The sequence below is a fragment of the Aegilops tauschii genome, chromosome 6 (assembly GCF_002575655.3).
Source record: "Aegilops tauschii subsp. strangulata cultivar AL8/78 chromosome 6, Aet v6.0, whole genome shotgun sequence".
NCBI classification, from domain to species: Eukaryota; Viridiplantae; Streptophyta; class Magnoliopsida; order Poales; family Poaceae; genus Aegilops; species Aegilops tauschii.
In genome coordinates this window covers 417,428,506-417,450,235 of record NC_053040.3, presented here as the reverse complement: position 1 = coordinate 417,450,235, position 21,730 = coordinate 417,428,506, and positions in this window count along the sequence as shown.

The window sequence follows — 21,730 nt, the reverse complement described above, 5'->3', positions numbered from 1 at the left end:
ATAAGTATTGCGTGAGTGTTAGCAATTGTGAAAGACTAAATGGTAGTTGAGTATGTGGACTTGCTGAAAAGCTCTTATATTGACTCTTTCCGATGTTATGATAAATTGCAATTGCTTCAACGACTGAGATTATAGTTTGTTGGTTCTCAATGAAGTTTTTGATTCATACTTGACATGGTGAATAGATTATTACTTGAGCATAAGAAATCATATGACAATATCCATATATGTTGTTGTTATAAGAATGATCATGATGCCCTCATGTCCGTATTTTATTTTATCGACACCTCTATCTCTAAACATTTGGACATATTTATCGTTATCGGCTTCCGCTTGAGGACAAGCGAGGTCTAAGCTTGGGGGAGTTGATACGCCCATTTAGCATCATGCTTTTATATCTATATTTATTGCATTATGGGCTGTTATTACACGTTATGTCACAATACTTATGCCTATTCTCTCTTATTTTACAAGGTTTACATGAAGAGGGAGAATGCCGGCAGCTGGAAATTTGGGCTGGAAAAGGAGCAAATATTAGAGACCTATTCTGCACAGCTCCAAAAGTCCTGAAAATTCACGGAAGTTATTTTTGGAATTAATAAAAAATACTGGCGAAAGAATCCACCAGAGGGGGCCCACACCCTGGCCACGAGGGTGGGGGGCGCGCCCCCCTGCCTCGTGGGCCCCCTGGCAGGCCTCCGGTGCCCATCTTCTGCTATATGAAGTCTTTTACCCTAGAAAAATCATAAGCAAGCTTTCGGGAAGAAACTCCGCCGCCACGAGGCGGACCCTTGGCGGAACCAATCTAGGGCTCCGGTAGAGCTGTTCTGCCGGGGAAACTTCCCTCCGGGAGGGGGAAATCATCGCCATCGTCATCACCAACGATCCTCTCATCGGAAGGGGGTCAATCTTCATCAACATCTTCACCAGCACCATCTCCTTTCAAACCCTAGTTCATCTCCTGTATCCAATCTTTGTCCCAAAGCCTCAGATTGGTACCTGTGGGTTGCTAGTAGTGTTGATTACTCCTTGTAGTTGATGCTAGTTGGTTTATTTGGTGGAAGATCATCTGTTCATATCCTTTATGCATATTAATACCCCTGTGATTATGAACATGAATATGATTTGTGAGTAGTTACTTTTGTTCCTGAGGACATGGGAGAAGTCTTGCTATAAGTAGTCATGTGAATTTGGTATCCGTTCGATATTTTGATGAGATGTATGTTGTCTTTCCTCTAGTGGTGTTATGTGAACGTCGACTATATGACACTTCACCATTTTTTGGGCCTAGAGGAAGGCATTGGGAAGTAATAAGTAGATGATGGGTTGCTAGAGTGACAGAAGCTTAAACCCTAGTTTATGCGTTGCTTCGTAAGGGGCTGAATTGGATCCATATGTTTCATGCTATGGTTAGGTTTACCTTAATATGTCTTTTGTAGTTGCAGATGCTTGCAATAGGGGTTAATCATAAGTGGGATGCTTGTCCAAGAAAGGGCAGCACCCAAGCACCGGTCCACCCACATACCAAATTATCAAAGTAACGAACGCGAATCATATGAGCGTGATGAAAACTAGCTTGACGATAATTCCCATGTGTCCTCGGGAGCGTTTTCCTTCATATAAGAGTTTGTCCAGGCTTGTCCTTTGCTAAAAAAAGGATTGGGCCATCTTGCTGCACCTTGTTTGCTTTCATTACTTGTTACCCGTTACAAATTATTATCACAAAACTACCTGTTACCGATAATTTCAGTGCTTACAGAGAATACCTTACTGAAAACCGCTTGCCATTTCCTTCTGCTCCTCGTTGGGTTCAACACTCTTACTTATCGAAAGGACTACGATAGATCCCCTATACTTGTGGGTCATCATCCTGTGTTTACGCTTTCTGTACTCTGTGCTTGTTTTCATTTCATCATGATGACTGTGCTATTGTTCTGTTATGCTTGCATCTGAGTACTTATTCCGCTGCTAGTAGTTCTTCGCTTAGGAATTTCCTCACCCTGAAATTCCTCAGTGAAGAATTCATAAAATCGCCTATTCACCCCCCTCTAGTCGACTTAACACACTTTCAATTGGTATCAGAGCAAGGTACTCCCTTGTTTTGTGTGATTTTGGTTTAACCGCCTGGAGTTTTAGTTATGTCGACCGCAGGTATGATCAAGGTCTCTACTGGGTGTCATACCATTGATGGGACAGACTACCCCTACTAGAAGAATAAGATGCGAATGCATCTTGAGGCAATTGATAACGATCTCTGGTACGTTGTGGAAAATGGCGTTCCCTCTGTTACTCCTACCATCAACGCTGTTGATGTGAAGAGATTCAAGCAACTCGACTATCAAGCGAAGAACATCATATGTGGCCATCTGAGCAAAGGGCAGTATGGCAGAGTGAGTGCTTTGGAGACAACAAAGCTTATCTGGGATAGACTGTCCAAGGTCAATGAAGGAGTCTCAACACAGTGTGACTCTCGAGTTGAGGTTCTTCGCAATCTCTTCAACCGCTTCAAAAGACTCGACAATGAAAATGTTCAGCAAACCTTCGACCCCCTCACTGATATTTCAAATGAGCTTCAAGCACTTGGTGCCACTGACATCACCGACCATGAGGTGGTGAAGAAATTGCTGAGGTAGCTTGATTCTTGATTCGACACCCTTGCACTAATGATACAAGAACGTGGTGATTACAAGTCACTTGATCCTGCTGTTATCCTCGAGAGGCTAAACACTCACGAGTTCCAGCTTGCTAAGAAGAGAGATCTCTATGGACCGAGCTATGGCAGATCATGCGCTCTGAAGGCCAAGGCAGTATCTGAATCTGAAGGTGAGGATTCTGGTAGCAGCCTTGGTGATCCTGAAGAACTGAGCCAGGAGCTGGCAATGCTCATGAGGAAATTCCAGAAGTTCTCAAGACGTGGTCGCGTTGGAAAATCCTCAAGAAGTGATGGCATAAGATCTGATTCCTCATCCCGTGACTACAAGAAGCGACTGTGCCACAAATGCAAGAAACCCAGTCACTACATTCAAGATTGTCCTCAGTGGGAAAAGGAATCAAAGAAGAAGAAGTACAAGGATTACAGTTCTGATGACTCAAAGAAGAAGAAGAAATCTTCAAAGTCCTCATCATCAAAATCCTCAAAGTCTTCATCTCACAAGAAGAGCAGCTCCAAGAAGGCTCGGGCATTCATTGGCAAGGAAATGGACTCTGAGGCTGAATCTGAAGAAAATGAGGAAGAGGAGGCATCTGAGGAGTCTGAATCTGGTGCGGCGAGCCTGGCCCTCGCTACTGCATTCGTCAGCAAGTCCATCTCCAACTCTGAGGAGAATGACTTCTCCAACACGGGTGACGATGACGATGATGGCTACGCTCCCACCTACTGCTTCATGGCAAAAGGTTCGAAGGTACTCAAATATCCCTCCTCTGAATCAAGTGAGGATGAATATGATGAAAACCTCAAGCCTAGCTATTCTAAACTTGCTAAGATTGCTGTAAAACAACAAAAGGCCTTTGAAAAGGTTCAAAACATGCTAGACAAGAGCGATGATATGTTGGGTGAAGAAATGGATCGCACTAAAACTTTGACTGAAAATCTTCAGAGACTTCAGTCCAAGTTTGGCAATCTTCAGAGTCATCATAACACTCTCTTATCTGATCATGAGAAGCTTTCTTATGAATTTTTTCAAAGAAAGCAAGATCTTGAGAAGCTAAGGGTGAGTTATGAAGATCTTCAGAAGGAGCGTGATTCATTACTTGCTCAACAAATCAGCGCTGCTCAGGAAGAATTCATTCCTCCATGTTTGAAGTGCATTGAACGTGAATCTGCTAATTCTTCACCTGAAAGTTCAAATGCTTCTATTGCTGCAACTTCTTCACCTGTCTCTATTATTACTGATTCCTCATTTGAGGACATTGCTAGTATCACTGACAATGCAGGGCTGAAGGAATTGTATATGACAGGCATGTACAAAAGCCTCAAAGGGCATCAGGCTCTTTGTGATGTGCTTAAAAAGCAGATCCTCAATAGGAACCCTAGGAAAGAGGGTATTGCCTTTGAGAGGAAACTCAATGCTGATGGAACATATTGGAAGCCTGAGCAGTATCTCAAAACCTCATGGGTTGCTGCAAAGGAACCTCCTGTAGATCCATCTACTTTATCTGGCTTTACATGTGAATCTCCTCATTCTACTGATGAGTCATTTGACTCCAACTATAAGCTGTTCAAAACTTAGAATGGTGAAGTATTTGCTAGATATGTTGGCACTAACTGCAGGAATGGTCCCCTATGAAGAAAATCTGGGTTCCCAGAAGGTGCCTTGAAAGTCTTCAGGTGAATGTCATCATGACACCACCTGTGAAGAATAGGAACTCCGGATCAAATTCTTCATATGGATCCAAGTCCTCATACAGACCAAATTCCTCATATGGATCCAAGTCCTCATACAGACCAAATTCCTCATATGGATCAAAGTACTCATATGAACATCATCGTGCTAACACTTCTTTTTCGCAGGGAAATACTAAGGGTTATGAATATGTGCATTATTCTTCAAATCACTATGTTCATAAATCCTCGAAGAATTTCTCTGCTTATTCATATGCTTACCCTAACCCCTCTTATGTGAAACGAAGTGGATTGGCATCTATGCCACCTTTCTCTTATGGAGCTCGCGGAATTATGAACTCTTTGCCACCCCTCCAGATGTGGGTGGTGAAGAAAATGAACTAATCTCTTATGCAGGGTCAGGTCTCCAGACGAACTTAAACGTCTAAAGAATTTGCTGGAGACCTAAATATGCTTGAAAGGACGCAAGCTAATCATGAAGAAATGAATTTTGATTTCACACGTCCTCATACTGCTTTACCTGTTCTATTGCTTGCTGAAATTGATCTGATGAATTTGATGTCATATTCTTCACTGATGAAGTATATGAGTCCGTAAGCTGCACTAATTCATATGCATGATGATCAACCCAAAGTCACTGAGTGGGTCCTCGATAGTGGATGTACAAATCACATGACTGGTGACAGGAACTTATTGATTGACGCTCCCTTGTCTCCATCGCATCTGAAGCATATCACCTACGCTGACAAAGGAAAAAGCAAGGTATTGGGTCTAGGTAAGGTTGCAATCTCAAAGGATCGACACATGGACAAAGTCATGCTTGTCGAGTCCTTAGGATTCAACCTCATGTCAGTCTCAATGCTTTGTGATCTTGATATGGTTGTTATCTTTGGCAAGTATCGTTGTGTTGTGATCATGGAAGCTGACCATTCCAAAGTCTTCGAAGGCTTTAGGAGAGGAGATCTGTATATTGTTGATTTCTCTACAGGACCACAACCTTCTATATGTCTAATTGCAAAAGCTTCAGCAGGCTGGCTATGGCATCGACGACTCGATCATGCTGGCATGAGGAATTTGCACACGCTCGCGAAGAAGAAGCACGTCATTGGCATTGAGAATGTCAAATTCCTCAAGGATCACCTGTGCGGAGCCTGTGAAGCTGGAAAGATGACTAAGGCCAAGCATACCGCGAAGACTATCATGACTACCACTCGTCCATTTGAATTGCTTCACATGGATCTCTTTGGTCCTAATCACTATTCTGCATTCACTAATGAAGCATCTCTATATGGCTTTGTTATTGTTGATGATTACTCTCGATACACATGGGTGCATATCGTCACCTACAAACGTGAAGTGCAGGAAGTCTTCAAACGATTTTCCTCGAGGGCTTCAACCAACTTTGGTGTGAAGATCAAGCACATCAGAAGTGACAATGGAACTGAGTTCAAGAACACTGGTCTTGATGACTATCTTGATGAACTTGGTATTACTCATGAGTTATCTGCTCCTTATACTCCTGAGCAGAATGGCGCCATGGAGCGCAAGAACCGGACTCTTGTTGAGATGGCTTGCACTATGCTTGACGAATACAAGACGCCTCGTCACTTCTGGATTGAGGCAATTGACACTGCGTGCCACATCATCAACAGGGTATATCTTCACAAATTCTTCAAAACGACCGCATATGAACTCCTCACTGACAAGAAACCCAATGTGAGTTATTTCAAAGTCTTCGGTGCTAAATGTTGGATTAGAGATCCTCATCACAATTCTAAATTTGCACCGAAAGCACATGAAGGTTTTATGCTTGGTTACAGAAAGGACTCGCACACCTACATAGTCTTCAACAACTTTCACCACAAGGTTGTTGAAACTGTAGATGTGCGGTTCGATGAAACTAACGGCTCGCAAAGAGAGCACCTACCTCCTGTGCTAGATGAAAAATCACCTGAGGAATCCATCAAGTTCAAGGCTACTGAGGATATCATTCCTATTGAAGAATCTACTGAAGAAGTCATTCCGGATCGTGAAGATCATCATGCTGGTGCACCTGAAGAAAATGGATCTGAAGAAAATGCTGAGCAAATTCCTCGTCGTCAACCAGCTCATCCTCGAGTCGCAAATGAAGTGCAGATCGAGAAAATCATCAGCGACATCAACGCACCAGGTCCTCTCACACGCTCAAAAGCTTCACATTTGTCTAACTTTTGTGGGAACTTTGCCTTTGTCTCTATCACAGAGCCCACTAAGGTAGATGAAGTATTTCTGGAGCCTGAGTGGATTCAAGCTATGCAAGAGGAATTACATTAGTTCGAGCTCAACAATGTATGGGAACTTGTCAAGCGACCAGACCCTCGCAAGCACTATATCATCAGCACAAAATGGATCTACCGCAACAAGCAAGATGAAAATGGCCTTGTGGTGAGGAATAAGGCACGGCTTGTAGCTCAAGGCTACACACAGGTTGAAGGAATTGATTTCGATGAAACTTTTGCACCTGTTGCTAGACTTGAGGCTATTCGCATATTACTTGCTTATGCTAACCATCACAATATCATCTTATATCAAATGGATATGAAAAGTGCATTCCTCAATGGTAAGCTTGAGGAAGAAGTATATGTTGCTCAACCCCAGGTTTTGAAGATCCAAAGCATCCTGACAAAGTCTTCAGACTCAATAAGGCCCTCTATGGCCTCAAGCAGGCCCCTCGGGCGTGGTAAGATACTTTGAAGGAATTCCGCATGAAGAAAGGCTTCAAACCGGGTTCACATGACCCAACTCTTTTCACCAAAACCTATGATGATGAATTATTCATGTGCCAAATATATGTTGATGATATAATTTTTGGCTGTACTGACCAACGTTACAGTGATGAATTTTCCTATATGATGAGTGAAGAATATCAAATGTCTATGATGGGAGAACTGAAAATCTTCTTAGGTCTTCAGATACGTCAACAACGAAACGGAATCTTCATATCTCAGGAGAAATACCTCAAGGATGTATTGAGGAAATTCGGCATGCAAGATTGCAAAGGAGTCAAAATCCCTATGCCCACAAATGGCCATCTATGCACTAATGAAAATGGTATTGACTTCGATCAAAAGGTATACTGCTCCATGATTGGCTCTTTATTGTATTTATGTGCATCTAGGCCAGATATTATGCTTAGTGTTTGCATGTGTGCCTGATTTCAAGCTACACCGAAGGAATCACACCATAAGGCTGTGAAGCATATTCTTCGATATCTAGCTCACACTCCAACACTTGGATTATGGTATCCCAAGGGCTCGGCTTTTGATCTCATTGGATATTCAGACTCTGACTATGCTGGTGATCGTGTGGACCGCAAGTCAACATCAGGCACATGTCATTTCCTCGGACGATCCTTGGTATGTTGGTCCTCGAAGAAACAGAACTGCGTATCACTTTCTACTGCTGAAGCTGAGTACATTGCTGCTGGTTCGTGCTGTGCTCAATTACTATGGATGAAGCAAACCCTCAAGGACTACGGCATCAATGTGAAGAATGTGCCTCTCTACTGTGACAATGAGAGTGCCATCAAGATTGCTCATAACCCAGTTCAGCACTCGAAGACAAAGCATATTCAGATTCGTCATCATTTTCTTCGTGATCATGTGTTGAAGGACAATATCTCTATCGAGCACATGAAGACTGAAGAACAGCTAGCCGATATCTTCACAAAGCCCTTGGATGAGAAGAGATTTAGCAAGTTGCGGTGTGAGCTAAATATCTTAGAATCTTCGAATGTCCTTTGAAAAGGACACATCCTAACACTTATGCAAAATTGATGACTTAGATGTGCAACACACGAAGTAACGTTTGTCTTCAACCAATGAAGACTAACCCTCTAAGTGTGAAGAAATTAACAAAGAATTTGATTCTCAGAGCCCTACGACAATTGTACGCGGTGTCTGAAATCATCATTCTTATACGGTGGGTTACGCCACCAACAAAAGTTGAAAATCTTCAATTTGAGTTTTTCTTCAGTTTTGAAATTCCTCAGTTGTTCAATTTATTCAACTTTGCATTGTCTTCACTCTTTCCGTCGTTTTTCTTCATTGACTATATATATATGAGTTTAAGTCCTCTACAACATTCACTTAGTGCTATTTCTTCAAGTTGTGTTTTTGCTAAGTGAATGGGATCGGACCCTTCCCCTCTATGCTATACTCAACCCAATCTGTTCACAAATTCTTCATGTGCGTTCTATTTGAAACCCGTTCAAAATCTTCACTGTGTCCTTCTCAGCTGAAGAATTTGCGAACGAAACATTAAAATTTTTCCTATCTAAATTTTCGACTTTTGCCACTCAAACCGTTCCACATTCCATGATATGATTATCCTATTCACCCATGATCTCACACGACCTCCACCTCTCTGTACGTGGGTGACACATGTCGCTAGGATGAGAAGAGTCAGGGGCACGTTCGTCCAATTTCCTCGGGCGAGCGGTTTTTCACCTCGGCTATATATACCCCTTCCCTTCTCAGACTTCATTTACCCCACTCGACCTCACTCCCTCGCTCGAGCTCTCAAGACCTAGCGCCGCCGCTACTTCCATCGTCGCCGGTGAGGAAGAGCTTCACAACCTCGACCTCGTCGCCGTCGTACTCGCGCCGGCCGCGGATTTCTTCACTTCGCCGCCGCCGTAGCTGTCTTCCTCTACCGAGTTAGGGTGTGGAAGATCTGGACTGACGAACTTCCCATCTACTATTCCCAGTTCGTCATGTTCTTCGTCAAGGGTAATTAAAAGTTACTTTTACTGCCCTTGTTGATTCTGACAATTTCTACAAAATCTTCGAAAGGTGTTTATTCTTCAATTCTCACACTCTAAACACCTCACACAAACAACTGTTCTTGATTCGTTTCTCTAAGCAACATTTTTCTTCAAGATTCCTCAATTGTGTGGATTTTCAATCTATACAACTCTGGAACCTAAGTCAAAGAACGCTTAGTGAAATTCCTCAAGACACCTCGGGTCAAATTCTTCAAACTTGTTCTTTTTGCAAAAAACTTCTAAGAACGCATATGACCTCTCCAAATTCTTTGCACCTATACTCTGTTCACAGGTACACATGTCTGCTGCTGAATCACTAGGTTCTCATCAACTTAACTCATTTGCAGCGTTCCTCAAAGAAAAATTGCATACTTCTGCAGAGAACTCTATTGTTCAAAATCCTCAGCTGAAGAATATGGCAGATGGCAAGAAACCTCAGAAGGGAGGCAAGAGACTGGAAGTCAACATAGCACCTGAGATCCCTGAGGACATTTATGAAGAATATTTTACTCCTGATGAGGCCAAACATGGCAAGCAGAACAAGAATCAGCGCAAGGTGCGCATTCAAAGGATAGAGAGGAGATGGGCACGTGAATGGAGGGAATACCGATATGTCACTCCAAAGTACATGAAGAAATTCGGTCTTCACCCTCGCCCAAGACCTCCATTCGCACCTGGCCAAGAAGATGATCCCACCAGCCTCAAGCGCAGTGAGGACTATCCTAATGAATGGGCAAAATGGCAAGCGAAACTGGCCAAAATGGCCAAGGAAGCAGTGAGGAAATTCAATGAAGACTCTGCTGCTGCTGCTGCTGCTGCTGAGGCTTCTGCTAGCAAGCCCAAAAAGGCAAAAGAATCCAGCTCGCAAGCCCAGTTCTTCACCAATGCCCTCATAGCCAAGCTCTTCTATGCCCTCATGGCCGATTCCTCAAGCTGCTCCAGTTCCTCAAGTTGCAAAGCCCTCAGCTCCTCCACCAAAGTCCTCAGCACCTGTGCATCTCGCCTCATGTCAAAGCACAACTGGCATCTCAATTGCCTCAGGAGCCTCTGCAAGTTCTTCTGCTCCTCCGCAATCCTCAACAGGCCCCACTCCACTGAAGACTAAGGCCATTGCTGGACGAGGCTCAAGACCAAGTCCTCACAAGAAGCAGGTTGCCTTTCATGTGCCGTCCAGTGATGACGAAGCTGATGATGAAGAACTCGCTGAAATCATCAGGGACAGACAACAAAGGGCCGCTAGAGCCAAAGGAAGTGAAGTGCCTCTTCTTCTGGATCCCAAGCTGATCCTTTAGTACATTGATCTCTGGCAAAAGGACCCCAACACACCTATGCCAGACTTCAAGCTTACTCCTGGCCAGAGTCACATGCTGACCGCCTTCATTGGCGAAGAAAAGTGGAAATATGAGAAGGCCAGACAGCTGAAGAAAGCTCAATACAAGAAGGGGCACTTTCTGAAGAAGAACATTGTCAAAATGACAACTGATGAACTTGTGGCTGCATAAGCGGAGATCAAGGGCCTCAATAATGAATTCCAAGCCTACCGTGCAGATTGGCTTGGAGCCAAAGTCAGATTTGTTAAGATGGCTGAAAAGTTCACTTCAAATGTTGCTACCCCATCGCAACATGAATCTCCTCAGGCTGAAGCATCTGCTTAGCACACTGAAGAACATGCCAGCACCGCTGATGAAAATCAGGTTGCTGATGAAACTGCTAGTACCAGGGCTGATGAAGCTGTTCCAGCTGCTGATGAAATTGCCAAGGCAACCACTAGTGTTGCGCCTGAATATCAAGCCAGGCCAGCTAAAGCATTAACCGCTGTGCCTGAAGAAACTGAAACAACCAGGGCAACTGCATCAGTTGCACCTGAGGTAACTGAACCAACTTCCTCTGCTCCTCCTGCCCCAATGCCAAGTCCAGTTCTTCCTTCTGCGTCTGAAGCGAAGAAAACCAAAGCTGCGGAACGAGCAGCTGTGAAGAAAAGGAAAGCATCTGCTTCCTCAGAGTCTTCAGCACCAAAGAAGACTTAGACTTTGACAAGCTCATTCGAGAAACTAATTGATGTTGTTCCTGTTTCAAGCATGCCATCAAAGGAACTCATTCCCTTTGGTGAGGATTATGAGATCCCAAGCGGATCTGATGAAGATATTCCTTCTACTGCTTCGTCAGAGCAGTTGGACGAAGAAATTGAAGTGGACAACATTACGTCCACTCCTCTGGTATCATCGCCTATGCCTTAGTTCACAGCTGAAGAGGCGGGCGTTGAGGAAATTGATGATGAAGAAGAAGACGTGGACATTGGGAGCACCACTCCTGTTCTGAACGATGACTATTGGGAAAGTCATCATCCCAACTCTCCAATGTTCACCCCACTACAACAGATTCCTCAGTCCCCAGTCCAGACTGAAGAAATTCATACAGGCTCTGATAAACCTCAAGCTTCACTTCTTACCATCCCTGAAGTAATTCCAGCCACTAGTGCTGATGTTAATGCTGCTGAAGAGACGGAGACCCAGGCTGCCACTGAAGAGGTTGGCACTGAAATTCCTCAGCCTGCGGCTCCTGAGACTGTGATTCCTGAGGCTGCGAAGACATTAACTGATACTCCTCAGCCCAAGCCAAAGAATCCTTTCTCAAAGAAGCAGAAGTTAAAGGCTGATGACTTCTTCCATGAACATGCACTACTGCAGGATGCTGCTAACGCGACACTACGATCAGAGAACCTTCGACGAAACTGTGTGCGATGCCATAATCGCAAACGATGGTGTAAAAAACCCGTCAAAAAAGGTGCAAAACATTTGCGATGGAGGATGCATCAAACACGGTTCATATTTTAGTTGCGTGTGCGATGCAGGGCATACGGTTGAGCTCAATTAACCGTTTGCGATGACGGGGAACAAAAGAAACGAGCAGCCAGATGAAGGTGTGTGCGATGTACAGCATACGGTTCACTCGGATGAACTGTTTGTGATTAGGCAACACAAAAGAAACGGTCAACCAGATCAAAGGTGTGTGCGATATACGGCATGTGGTTCACTCAGATGAACTGTTTGCATTGAGACATGAGAACAGAAACGGTTCAAATGAACAAGATGTGTGTGATACGAGGCAAACAGGTCTGTAATCGAAAACGTGTGCGAAGACCGATAACAACACAGATGATTACTGCTAACAAGCCGTGTGTGTTGTGAGCAAATGATTGCTGGTATACAATTGTGAGTGATTGATGAAAACATCACCGACGGGTTCCATTGTTTAGTCCGTGTGCGATGTGATTTTCTTTGTCCGCACAACATCTACGCTCTGTCTACAGAGCATCAACATATATACTTAAAAAGACAACATTACATAACCAAATTAAGCATACAATTACACAAGTGACTACACACATAACATTTCCACACACCAAAGAAAGCAATTACATGCATACTAAAGTAGGAGAAACGAGGATCTAATCATCTACTTATTGTTGCGACGATGTTTGCCATTGCTCTGCTTCCGGATGGATCCCTGGCTATTTTGGGGAAGGAGGGACTTCCTCATGTCAACGATCTGCCTGTACATGTCGTAGCTCGTGTACGCCTCCTTGGCCGCGTACATGACGTGAGCTTTGTCGAGTTTCTCCATCCAGGCCGAGTGCCAGGCATGCTTGTCCTTGTTGCACGAATCCTTCATGTCTCTGTAGTAGGAGTCGATGATGGCCTCGGCGAGGTGAACCAGTGAGTCCTTCTCATGCTCCTTGCTGCCCCTGATCTTGTATTGGCCCTAGATGTCGACAAGATTCTGGCAGGCGATGCCCGAATTCTCGAGCGCCTTTACATCGTTGGTGATGTCCGCTATAGCGAACATGTAGTGGGGGATTTTGACAAACCTGACGAAATGCTCGCAAGGCCTTGTGGCCAGGCAGTAGTGGTAGACAAGGACGTGGTGGCGCACGCATATCTGGGCGACGGCGACCTTGGGACAAGACCCGGCACGAGCGCGGGTGTACTCGAGGTCGAACCCGACCACCTTGTACTTCTCCTCGGCAAGCACCAGCTCCATGATGTGGATGGAGTGCTCCGCCCAGACCGGGTCATTGGTGTACACCACCGAGAGGTCCATGAACCTTCTGTGGGTGTCCACCACAACACGCATGGTGAACTGCTGCTTGTCGTCGGCAGCCGCTCGGAGCGCGATTGGAGCCGCGCAGGATACCCTCTAAGAATTTCTCGTGGTGGGTGTGCTTCTTGCAATGGTGGGGCGCGATCGAAAGGTTGAAGAGACACAAGGGTAGGTTAAATGGCCGCTATAATAAATGGGGGCCGGCCGGCCTGTAATCTTCACGTCTTGTCACGGCGTTCATAGGGGGGATTCCAGTGCATGCTTGACAACACCGCACCGCACGCGTGGGCTCGAAGAGGTGCCAAATGTATCGTCGATGAGCCTGTTCCCGCGCTACCGTGCTGTTTACCGCGCAACCTTCCCGCCCGGCTAGTTTGGCCATGTGTCGGCTAGAAGAGGGACAAATCGTGGGCGTTTATTGGCAAAAAGCTTTGTAAAAATGAAGTGTGTGGAATGACTTCGGTCATAAGTTTACCCTTGGGTGATGAGGTCAAAGTTACACAGAAGGGTGATGATGGACACTCGAGTGCGATAATTAATTCTAAGCTCTACAGTGCACACGGTGGAAGAAACCAACTCTGTGCAATAATGTCGAAGATCGCAGTCGAGTTAGCTATATAGATCGTGTGCTGTGAGATCGACAAGGTAAACTGATTCGAGAATGGTTAATATAATCTAAGACCATTGCATATTAAGGTCAAAATAGTGCTAGCAATATACGAGTCTCATACGATGCCATTTCAACGATTGTACCATAAAAGCTCGAAATGTTACAAGGTTCAAATTCCAGAGTTATATGGCTCAAATTCGAAGATTACTAGGTTCAAACTGATATTAGAAATGAAATTCAGCTCATCAGCTGCAAACGCTCACGCTGATCCGCTGAACATGGATATCAGAGAGGTTCAAACTAATATCACCGCTTCTAAGTCTGGCTTCGAAACCTCACAATTTTTGCAAAGGGGCCAGCCGCTGAGAAGTCATGTATGGGGTTGACACGATGACTTCCAATTACTCTATCATCTGAAGTTCCAAAATGAAATTCAGCATTTTTGGAGGCTACTCCATTCTGCCGCAGGCGTCGGCGCTGATCAACAAACCATTCATTTTTGCGAAATAAATGTAGGGCAAACCTCATTTCCTTCAGCACCCTTGCTCTGAGAACAAAGAACCTGGCAAATATAATCTTCGGTAAGGTCCCTCGGTAGGAGTTCAAAGTTGAAAGAACATGTGGTGCCCCCAGGTTTGGTTTTGGTAATTGATGACAATCTCTATGGACTAATGGTTGCCTGGAGTTATTTGAAGGATTTGTCCATAGGCATTTCTTGAAGTTCATGTGTTGCTTTCAAGGAGTTTATGTGGTGACCAAGGTGTTATTAAGGAATTATCCAAAGATTGGTCATGTGAGAGTTGAGCTTATTGCAAGCATGTCTTGAAGAAGAAGATTGTGTGATCATTCATGTATATCTTCAAGACATCATCCAAATGAAGAGAGTTGAAAAGATTCAAGGTTGATCAAGACTAAGTCAAGAGTGAATCAACTTGATCAACTCACAAAGCGTAGAAGATGTACCGGGAGGGATCAAGCGATCCCATGGTGTGGTAAGCATTGTCAATTACGTTGTGTGTACTAACCCATGATCTTTGTGAGAGTTCTTTGTGGGGTTAGGTTGCGGTGTGCAAGTTCAAGTGAAGCATCATGAAGAGATCAAATGCTTGAAGCTTGCCGTCCATTGTGGTGACAATGGACTTGTGAAGATGTTGCGGTGTGCAAGTTCAAGTGAAGCATCATGAAGAGATCAGATGCTTGAAGCTTGCTGTCCATTGTGGTGACAATGGACTTGTGAAGATGTGCGGAAGAGTGGCTCACCCATAGTGGAGTATGGGGGAGCAATCAACTAGTCTTCATCGATCCAACACAACCAAGAAAGGTGGTCCAACTTGAGGGAGTCAAGATCGTCATCATCTAGCTCAAGTGGACCATGTGCAAGGCAAAGGTTTGCCCTTGATAGGTTTTCTATTTTACCGGTCTCATGATGGTAGTTGGGAGACCGGGTTATATGATCGATTGCCGTACTATCAAGGGGGGCTCTCGATGAGTAGCTTGATCGTATCGTTTATAGAGAGCTCAAACCATTGCATCCTTGCATCATCTTCATTGGTTCTTGTTTGGGTTCTTCTCTTTGTGAGTTTTGGAGCTTATGGTCATCTTGATGATAAGCTCGAGTTCATCGAAAACGGAGTTCACTCGCATCTTCTATGATGTTTTCGATGTTGGAGGTTATGCCGGTTCTTCTCGGTTGGAGGTTTCACTCCTCTATTTGTTGGCATACCTCCCCTGCCTCTTCTTACTATAACTTATGGTCATTTTGATGCTACTCGTCTTCCTCTATCCAACAAGCTTGAGTTTGCTCAATTCGGAGCTCATTTGCAGAAGTTATGGCAGTTCTGGTCTTCCTTGGAGTGTACTTGTTTTCGTGGACTTGGCATAAGGTTGGCGCCAGCGGTAGTACCGCTGGACAGGAGCGGCAGTACCGCGTATCGCCACAAGCGGTAGTACCGCCGTCCCACAGCGGTAGTACCGCCTATGGCCATAAGCGGTAGTACGGCTCCGGTTCCATGCTGGCACCGCCTCGACTCGAGACGTGGTTTTCTCGTGTCGGGTTCAGAGGCAGTAGTAGCAGCAGTAGGAGCGGTAGTACCGCTCGTGTGCGGTAGTACCGCAGCTACCACCGCCCCTAGTACCGCTAGGCCAAGCGGCAGTACCGCTGCGGCCAACGGTAGTACCGCTGGTTCCAGCGGTAGTGCCGCTCATACGCCTCTGCCTCGCCCTCTGTTTTGCTCCGCTGTCTATGTTCTACCGCCCGGGCGATAGTACCGCTCCCCTGAGCGGTAGTACCGCTCGTGCGCGGACTGAGCACATAACGGTTGGATTCGGGAGCTCCTATAAACGGGGGTCTTCTTCCCCAATGAACCTTATCTCTTGAGCTCGTGTTCTTCCCCCATTGTTGACCTTCTTCGAGCTTGCTAACTCTCAATCCCTCCATGGATTCTTGCTAGTTTTTGAGGGAAAAGAGAGAGGAGATCTAGATCCACATTTCCACCAATCACTTTCTCCTCTATGTGAGGGGAACCCCTTGGATCTAGATCTTGGATTTCTTGGTGTTCTCCTTCTTGTTCGTCCTCTCTTTTTCCTCCCTAGCATTAGTTGCTTCGGTGGGATTTGAGAGAGAAGGACTTGGGCACTCCGTGTGCCCTTGCCATTGCATTTGGTGCATCGGTTTGAGTTCTCCACGGTGATACGTGGAAGTTACAAGTTGAGAAGCTTATTACTCTTGGGTGCTTGGTACCCTTGAGCTTGTTCCTCTTGGGTGCTTGGGCGCCCTAGACGGTTGGTGGTGTTCGGAGCTCAATCATTGTGGTGTAAAGCTCCGGGCAAGCGTCGGGGTCTCCAATTAGGTTGTGGAGATCGCCCCGAGCAATTTGACGGGTTCCGGTGACCGCCCCCAAGATTGCCGTCCATTGTGGTGACAATGGACTTGTGAAGATGTTGCGGTGTGCAAGTTCAAGTGAAGCATCACGAAGAGATCAGATGCTTGAAGCTTGCGGTCCATTGTGGTGACAATGGACTTGTGAAGATGTGCGGAAGAGTGGCTCACCCATAGTGGAGTATGGGGGAGCAATCAACTAGTCTTCATCAAGCCAACGCAACCAAGAAAGGTGGTCCAACTTGAGGGAGTCAAGATCGTCATCATCTAGCTCAAGTGGACCATGTGCAAGGCAAAGGTTTGCCCTTGATAGGTTTTCTATTTTACCGGTCTCATGATGGTAGTTGGGAGACCGGGTTATATGATCGATTGCCGTACTATCAAGGGGGGCTCTCGATGAGTAGCTTGATCGTATCGTTCATAGAGAGCTCAAACCATTGCATCCTTGCATCATCTTCATTGGTTCTTGTCTGGTTCTTCTCTTTGTGAGTTTTGGAGCTTATGGTCATCTTGATGATAAGCTCGAGTTCATCGAAAACGGAGTTCACTCGCATCTTCTATGATGTTTTCGATGTTGGAGGTTATGCCGGTTCTTCTCGGTTGGAGGTTTCACTCCTCTATTTGTTGGCATACCTCCCCTGCCTCTTCTTACTATAACTTATGGTCATTTTGATGCTACTCGTCTTCCTCTATCCAACAAGCTTGAGTTTGCTCAATTCGGAGCTCATTTGCAGAAGTTATGGCAGTTCTGGTCTTCCTTGGAGTGTACTTGTTTTCGTGGACTTGGCATAAGGTTGGCGCCAGCGGTAGTACCGCTGGACAGGAGCGGCAGTACCACGTATCGCCACAAGCGGTAGTACCGCCGTCCCACAGCGGTAGTACCGCCTATGGCCATAAGCGGTAGTACGGCTCCGGTTCCACGCTGGCACCGCCTCGACTCGAGACGTGGTTTTCTCGTGTCGGGTTCAGCGGCAGTAGTAGCAGCAGTAGGAGCAGTAGTACCGCTCGTGTGCGGTAGTACCGCAGCTACCACCGCCCCTAGTACCTCTAGGCCAAGCGGTAGTACCGCTACGGCCAACGGTAGTACCGCTGGTTCCAGCGGTAGTGCCGCTCATACGCCTCTGCCTCGCCCTCTGTTTTGCTCCGCTGTCTATGTTCTACCGCCCGGGCGATAGTACCACTCCCCTGAGCGGTAGTACCTCTCGTGCGCGGACTGAGCACATAACGGTTGGATTCGGGAGCTCCTATAAACGGGGGTCTTCTTCCCCAATGAACCTTATCTCTTGAGCTCGTGTTCTTCCCCCATTGTTGACCTTCTTTGAGCTTGCTAACTCTCAATCCCTCCATGGATTCTTGCTAGTTTTTGAGGGAAAAGAGAGAGGAGATCTAGATCCACATTTCCACCAATCACTTTCTCCTCTATGTGGGGGGAACCCCTTGGATCTAGATCTTGGAGTTCTTGGTGTTCTCCTTCTTGTTCTTCCTCTCTTTTTCCTCCCTAGCATTAGTTGCTTCGGTGGGATTTGAGAGAGAAGGACTTGGGCACTCCGCGTGCCCTTGCCATTGCATTTGGTGCATCAGTTTGAGTTCTCCACGGTGATACGTGGAAGTTACAAGTTGAGAAGCTTATTACTCTTGGGTGCTTGGTACCCTTGAGCTTGTTCCTCTTGGGTGCTTGGGCGCCCTAGACGGTTGGTGGTGTTCGGAGCTCAATCATTGTGGTGTAAAGCTCTGGGCAAGCGTCGGGGTCTCCAATTAGGTTGTGGAGATCGCCCCGAGCAATTTGATGGGTTCCGGTGACCGCCCCCAAGGGTTGCCAAAGTGTACGGGTTCGGTGACCGCCCCAAGGGTTGCCATTTGTACGGGTTCGGTGACCGCCCTCAAGGGTCCCTTAGTGGAATCACGACATCTTGCATTGTGCGAGGGCGTGAGGAGATTACGGTGGCCCTAGTGGCTTCTTGGGGAGCATTGTGCCTCCACACCACTCCAAACGGAGATTAGCATCCGCAAGGGTATGAACTTCGGGATACATCGTCGTCTCCGCGTGCCTCGGTTATCTCTTACCCGAGCCCTTTACTTATGCACTTTACCTTATGATAGCCATATTGTTTCTTGTCATATATCTTGCTATCACCTAAGTAGTTTTTCTTGCTTAGCATAAGTTGTTGGTGCACATAGGTGAGCCTAGTTGTAGGTTTTGTGCTTGACAAATTAACTGCTAGGTTTATTTCGCATTTGTTCAAGCCTCAACCGTAATTATTTTAAAGCGCCTATTCACCCCCCTCTAAGCGACATCCACGATCTTTCAAAAGTAATTTCTGAGAGATGCAGATCTAGGCATTCGACGTGATTGTTATATTGTATCACATTATCCACCACTAGGCCTAATCTTATCTGTAAAATAAGAAAACGTGTTAGTGCCTACATGCAGTTTTGAACATTACTACAGGCTTGGCTATTTGGTTTGCAGGATTTGTATAATGCACTAACATGCCATCTTCGATATGATTAACATGGGCATTTGATTACATTCTAGAAAAATATAGCCTTCTTCACAAGAGGTTGGAGTGGATGAAAAGTTCCCTAAGAAAACTAGTACAAATGAATCCAAAGGAGAAATGCTTATTGATTGTAACCATATGGATCAAGCAACCAATATGGGGGGGGCATGTATGTACTGAAATCCTCCAAAGAACCTTCAGAAATCGTAGTACATTGTCATTGTCAACTTGGAAAAAGGTGTCACAAATTGAACTCCCTTATGGTTAACATTTAACAGGAACGGAGCATCACCTTGATATATAGCTTCTCGAGGCAGGGTAAGTATCTCAGGAAACTGACAACTTGCTCCAGGTCGGGCCCGATAGATTCTAGTGCCAAGACCTTCACTGTGCGCAGTTTCGGGGACGGGAAATGGCAGTTCCTGAACTTGGCGACGTGCAGCGTGGGCGCGAGGCGGAGTGCGGACGTTGGCAGCGACTGCATATGCCCATCATCAAAAGTGAGCTCCTCGAGTTGATCTAGGGTGGGGGATCGGAACCAGTCGTCAAGCTTGACTTGGTCCTTGCCGTTGGAACGGAACTTGCCCATTCTAAGGCCTTTGGTTGGGCCAAGGTGACTGCCGAGGATCTTGGAGAACGCATCCAAGCTTTTGCGATAGCCATGGCAGTTCTCGTGGGTGTCGATCAGGTTGAGAGGGCTGGAGTTCCATAGGGGGCGCCACCGCTAGGAGAGGAGGGTTGTCCGCGCCCCATATTTGATTGGGAGGGAGATGATGACTCTCAACATATCATCGGGGAGGCTGCTGATTAAGTCTAGGCCTGCTGGACTCGCTTGCGGTTCTAGCTCGCCCCGCCTCCGCTTGTTGGCAGCCCCGTTCTCCACCTCCGGAGTGTCCTTGTCAGCGGCGCTTTCTGATAGAAATGGGACTACATGGAATATTTAGTTAAAACATGGCAATAGAAAAGTGTATTGGTAACTAGAAGTTATTAGGTAGGAATATAGTAAGAAAAGGAAATAACAATTGGTTGCTTAAATACTACACAATTCGTTTGACATTGCTGGGTAAGTCAACATATGCAGATAGTTGAAAAGAAAACTTACTTCGAACAAAGTCTGGACGGATGATTTTGTCGGATAAGTTAGCATATATCTCATGACCAGGCCCTTTTATGTGCAGTGCAATTTTAGCGCCATCTTTCAGTACATAAAACTTTGCAATTTCATTCCAAAAGCCAGTGCCAAATTAGGAGTCACCACGTTCATCAAGTCTTACAGTAGCAACGATTGTAAATCCATGGTTTGTGTGCAGTATGACATCCGTGGAGCCTTGTTCTATGTAAAGGGAAAAATTGTGCACTACATAATATGTCGCATAGCGAGGGATGTTCTGCAGAAAATGGTAGCATTGTTAAAGAAAATATGGTAACATGCAAATATGGGCCCAAATTGAAAGAACTGTACAACAGTTGAAATCGAAGGAAAAAATCTATAATAAAATAGGTAGGGTAAACATGATGTCATGGAAAAATGAGAGTAATCGAAAGAACAATACATCATTAAGTTGCATAATATAGAAAGAAGAGGGGGAATCCCCTTTGACGTATATGGTGCATGTGGCACCTTTTATCCAAATGTAGCAATATTTAGAATATGTTCAGGAAAGTAGGCCATGCCAACTGATTTAGGGTGAGATTGAACATACTGCGCGTGTGCTCAAGTTATCTGGTACGGAGAGATGGAATCTCTGGCGGCGGTCGCAAAGTCCTGAAGTGTCGGCGCACTGTACATTCTATGAATGAAAGAAAACCCTCAAATCAGCTCGAATAAAAATGAATTCACGGCGATTTCCGCCGGGTGATTAAAGGAGGCAGATGAACTAGGATAAGAGATGAGATAATATCTCGCTAAATTAGTTACCTTGTCGTCCATGAGAAATAACCCTCAGTACGGCAGATTCCCCAACCGAGTGCTGGGTCGACCGCAAGCAGCGTCAACAAGTCGATGGTGATAGGCGGCAAGCAGAAGTGGCGAAATGCGGTGGCCTTTGCCGGCAGCCTGGCGGCGGCGGCAGGCGTCGAGCTAAGTGTTTACCGCCGGTCCGCCGCGATAGGAGGTGCCATGGCATAGACGCGGAGGAGCTTGTGCAGGTGTGAATGGGGAACGTACCGGAGGGGCCGAGGGGGTGGCGGGCGGGGTGAGGGTTTTTGTGACGTGGGGATGGTGAGGGTTTTCTTTTTTCTTTTTTGAATTGGGTGGTGAGCGTTTTCTGTCCCACAAAGAATTTTGGGGGCAACGGTTTTCTAGAGCGAACCGTGTGTGATTGATGCAGCAGGCAAAATGAAATTCATTGCACACGGTTCCAATTTTGGGAACCATGTGTGATTGACGTACTACCTCCGTCCTGGTTTATTGGTCCCCCGTTGTAATTTCTACCAAAATTTTGTGAAATATTTAACATACTCAGACATAGATAAGAAGCGTACACGTACATAA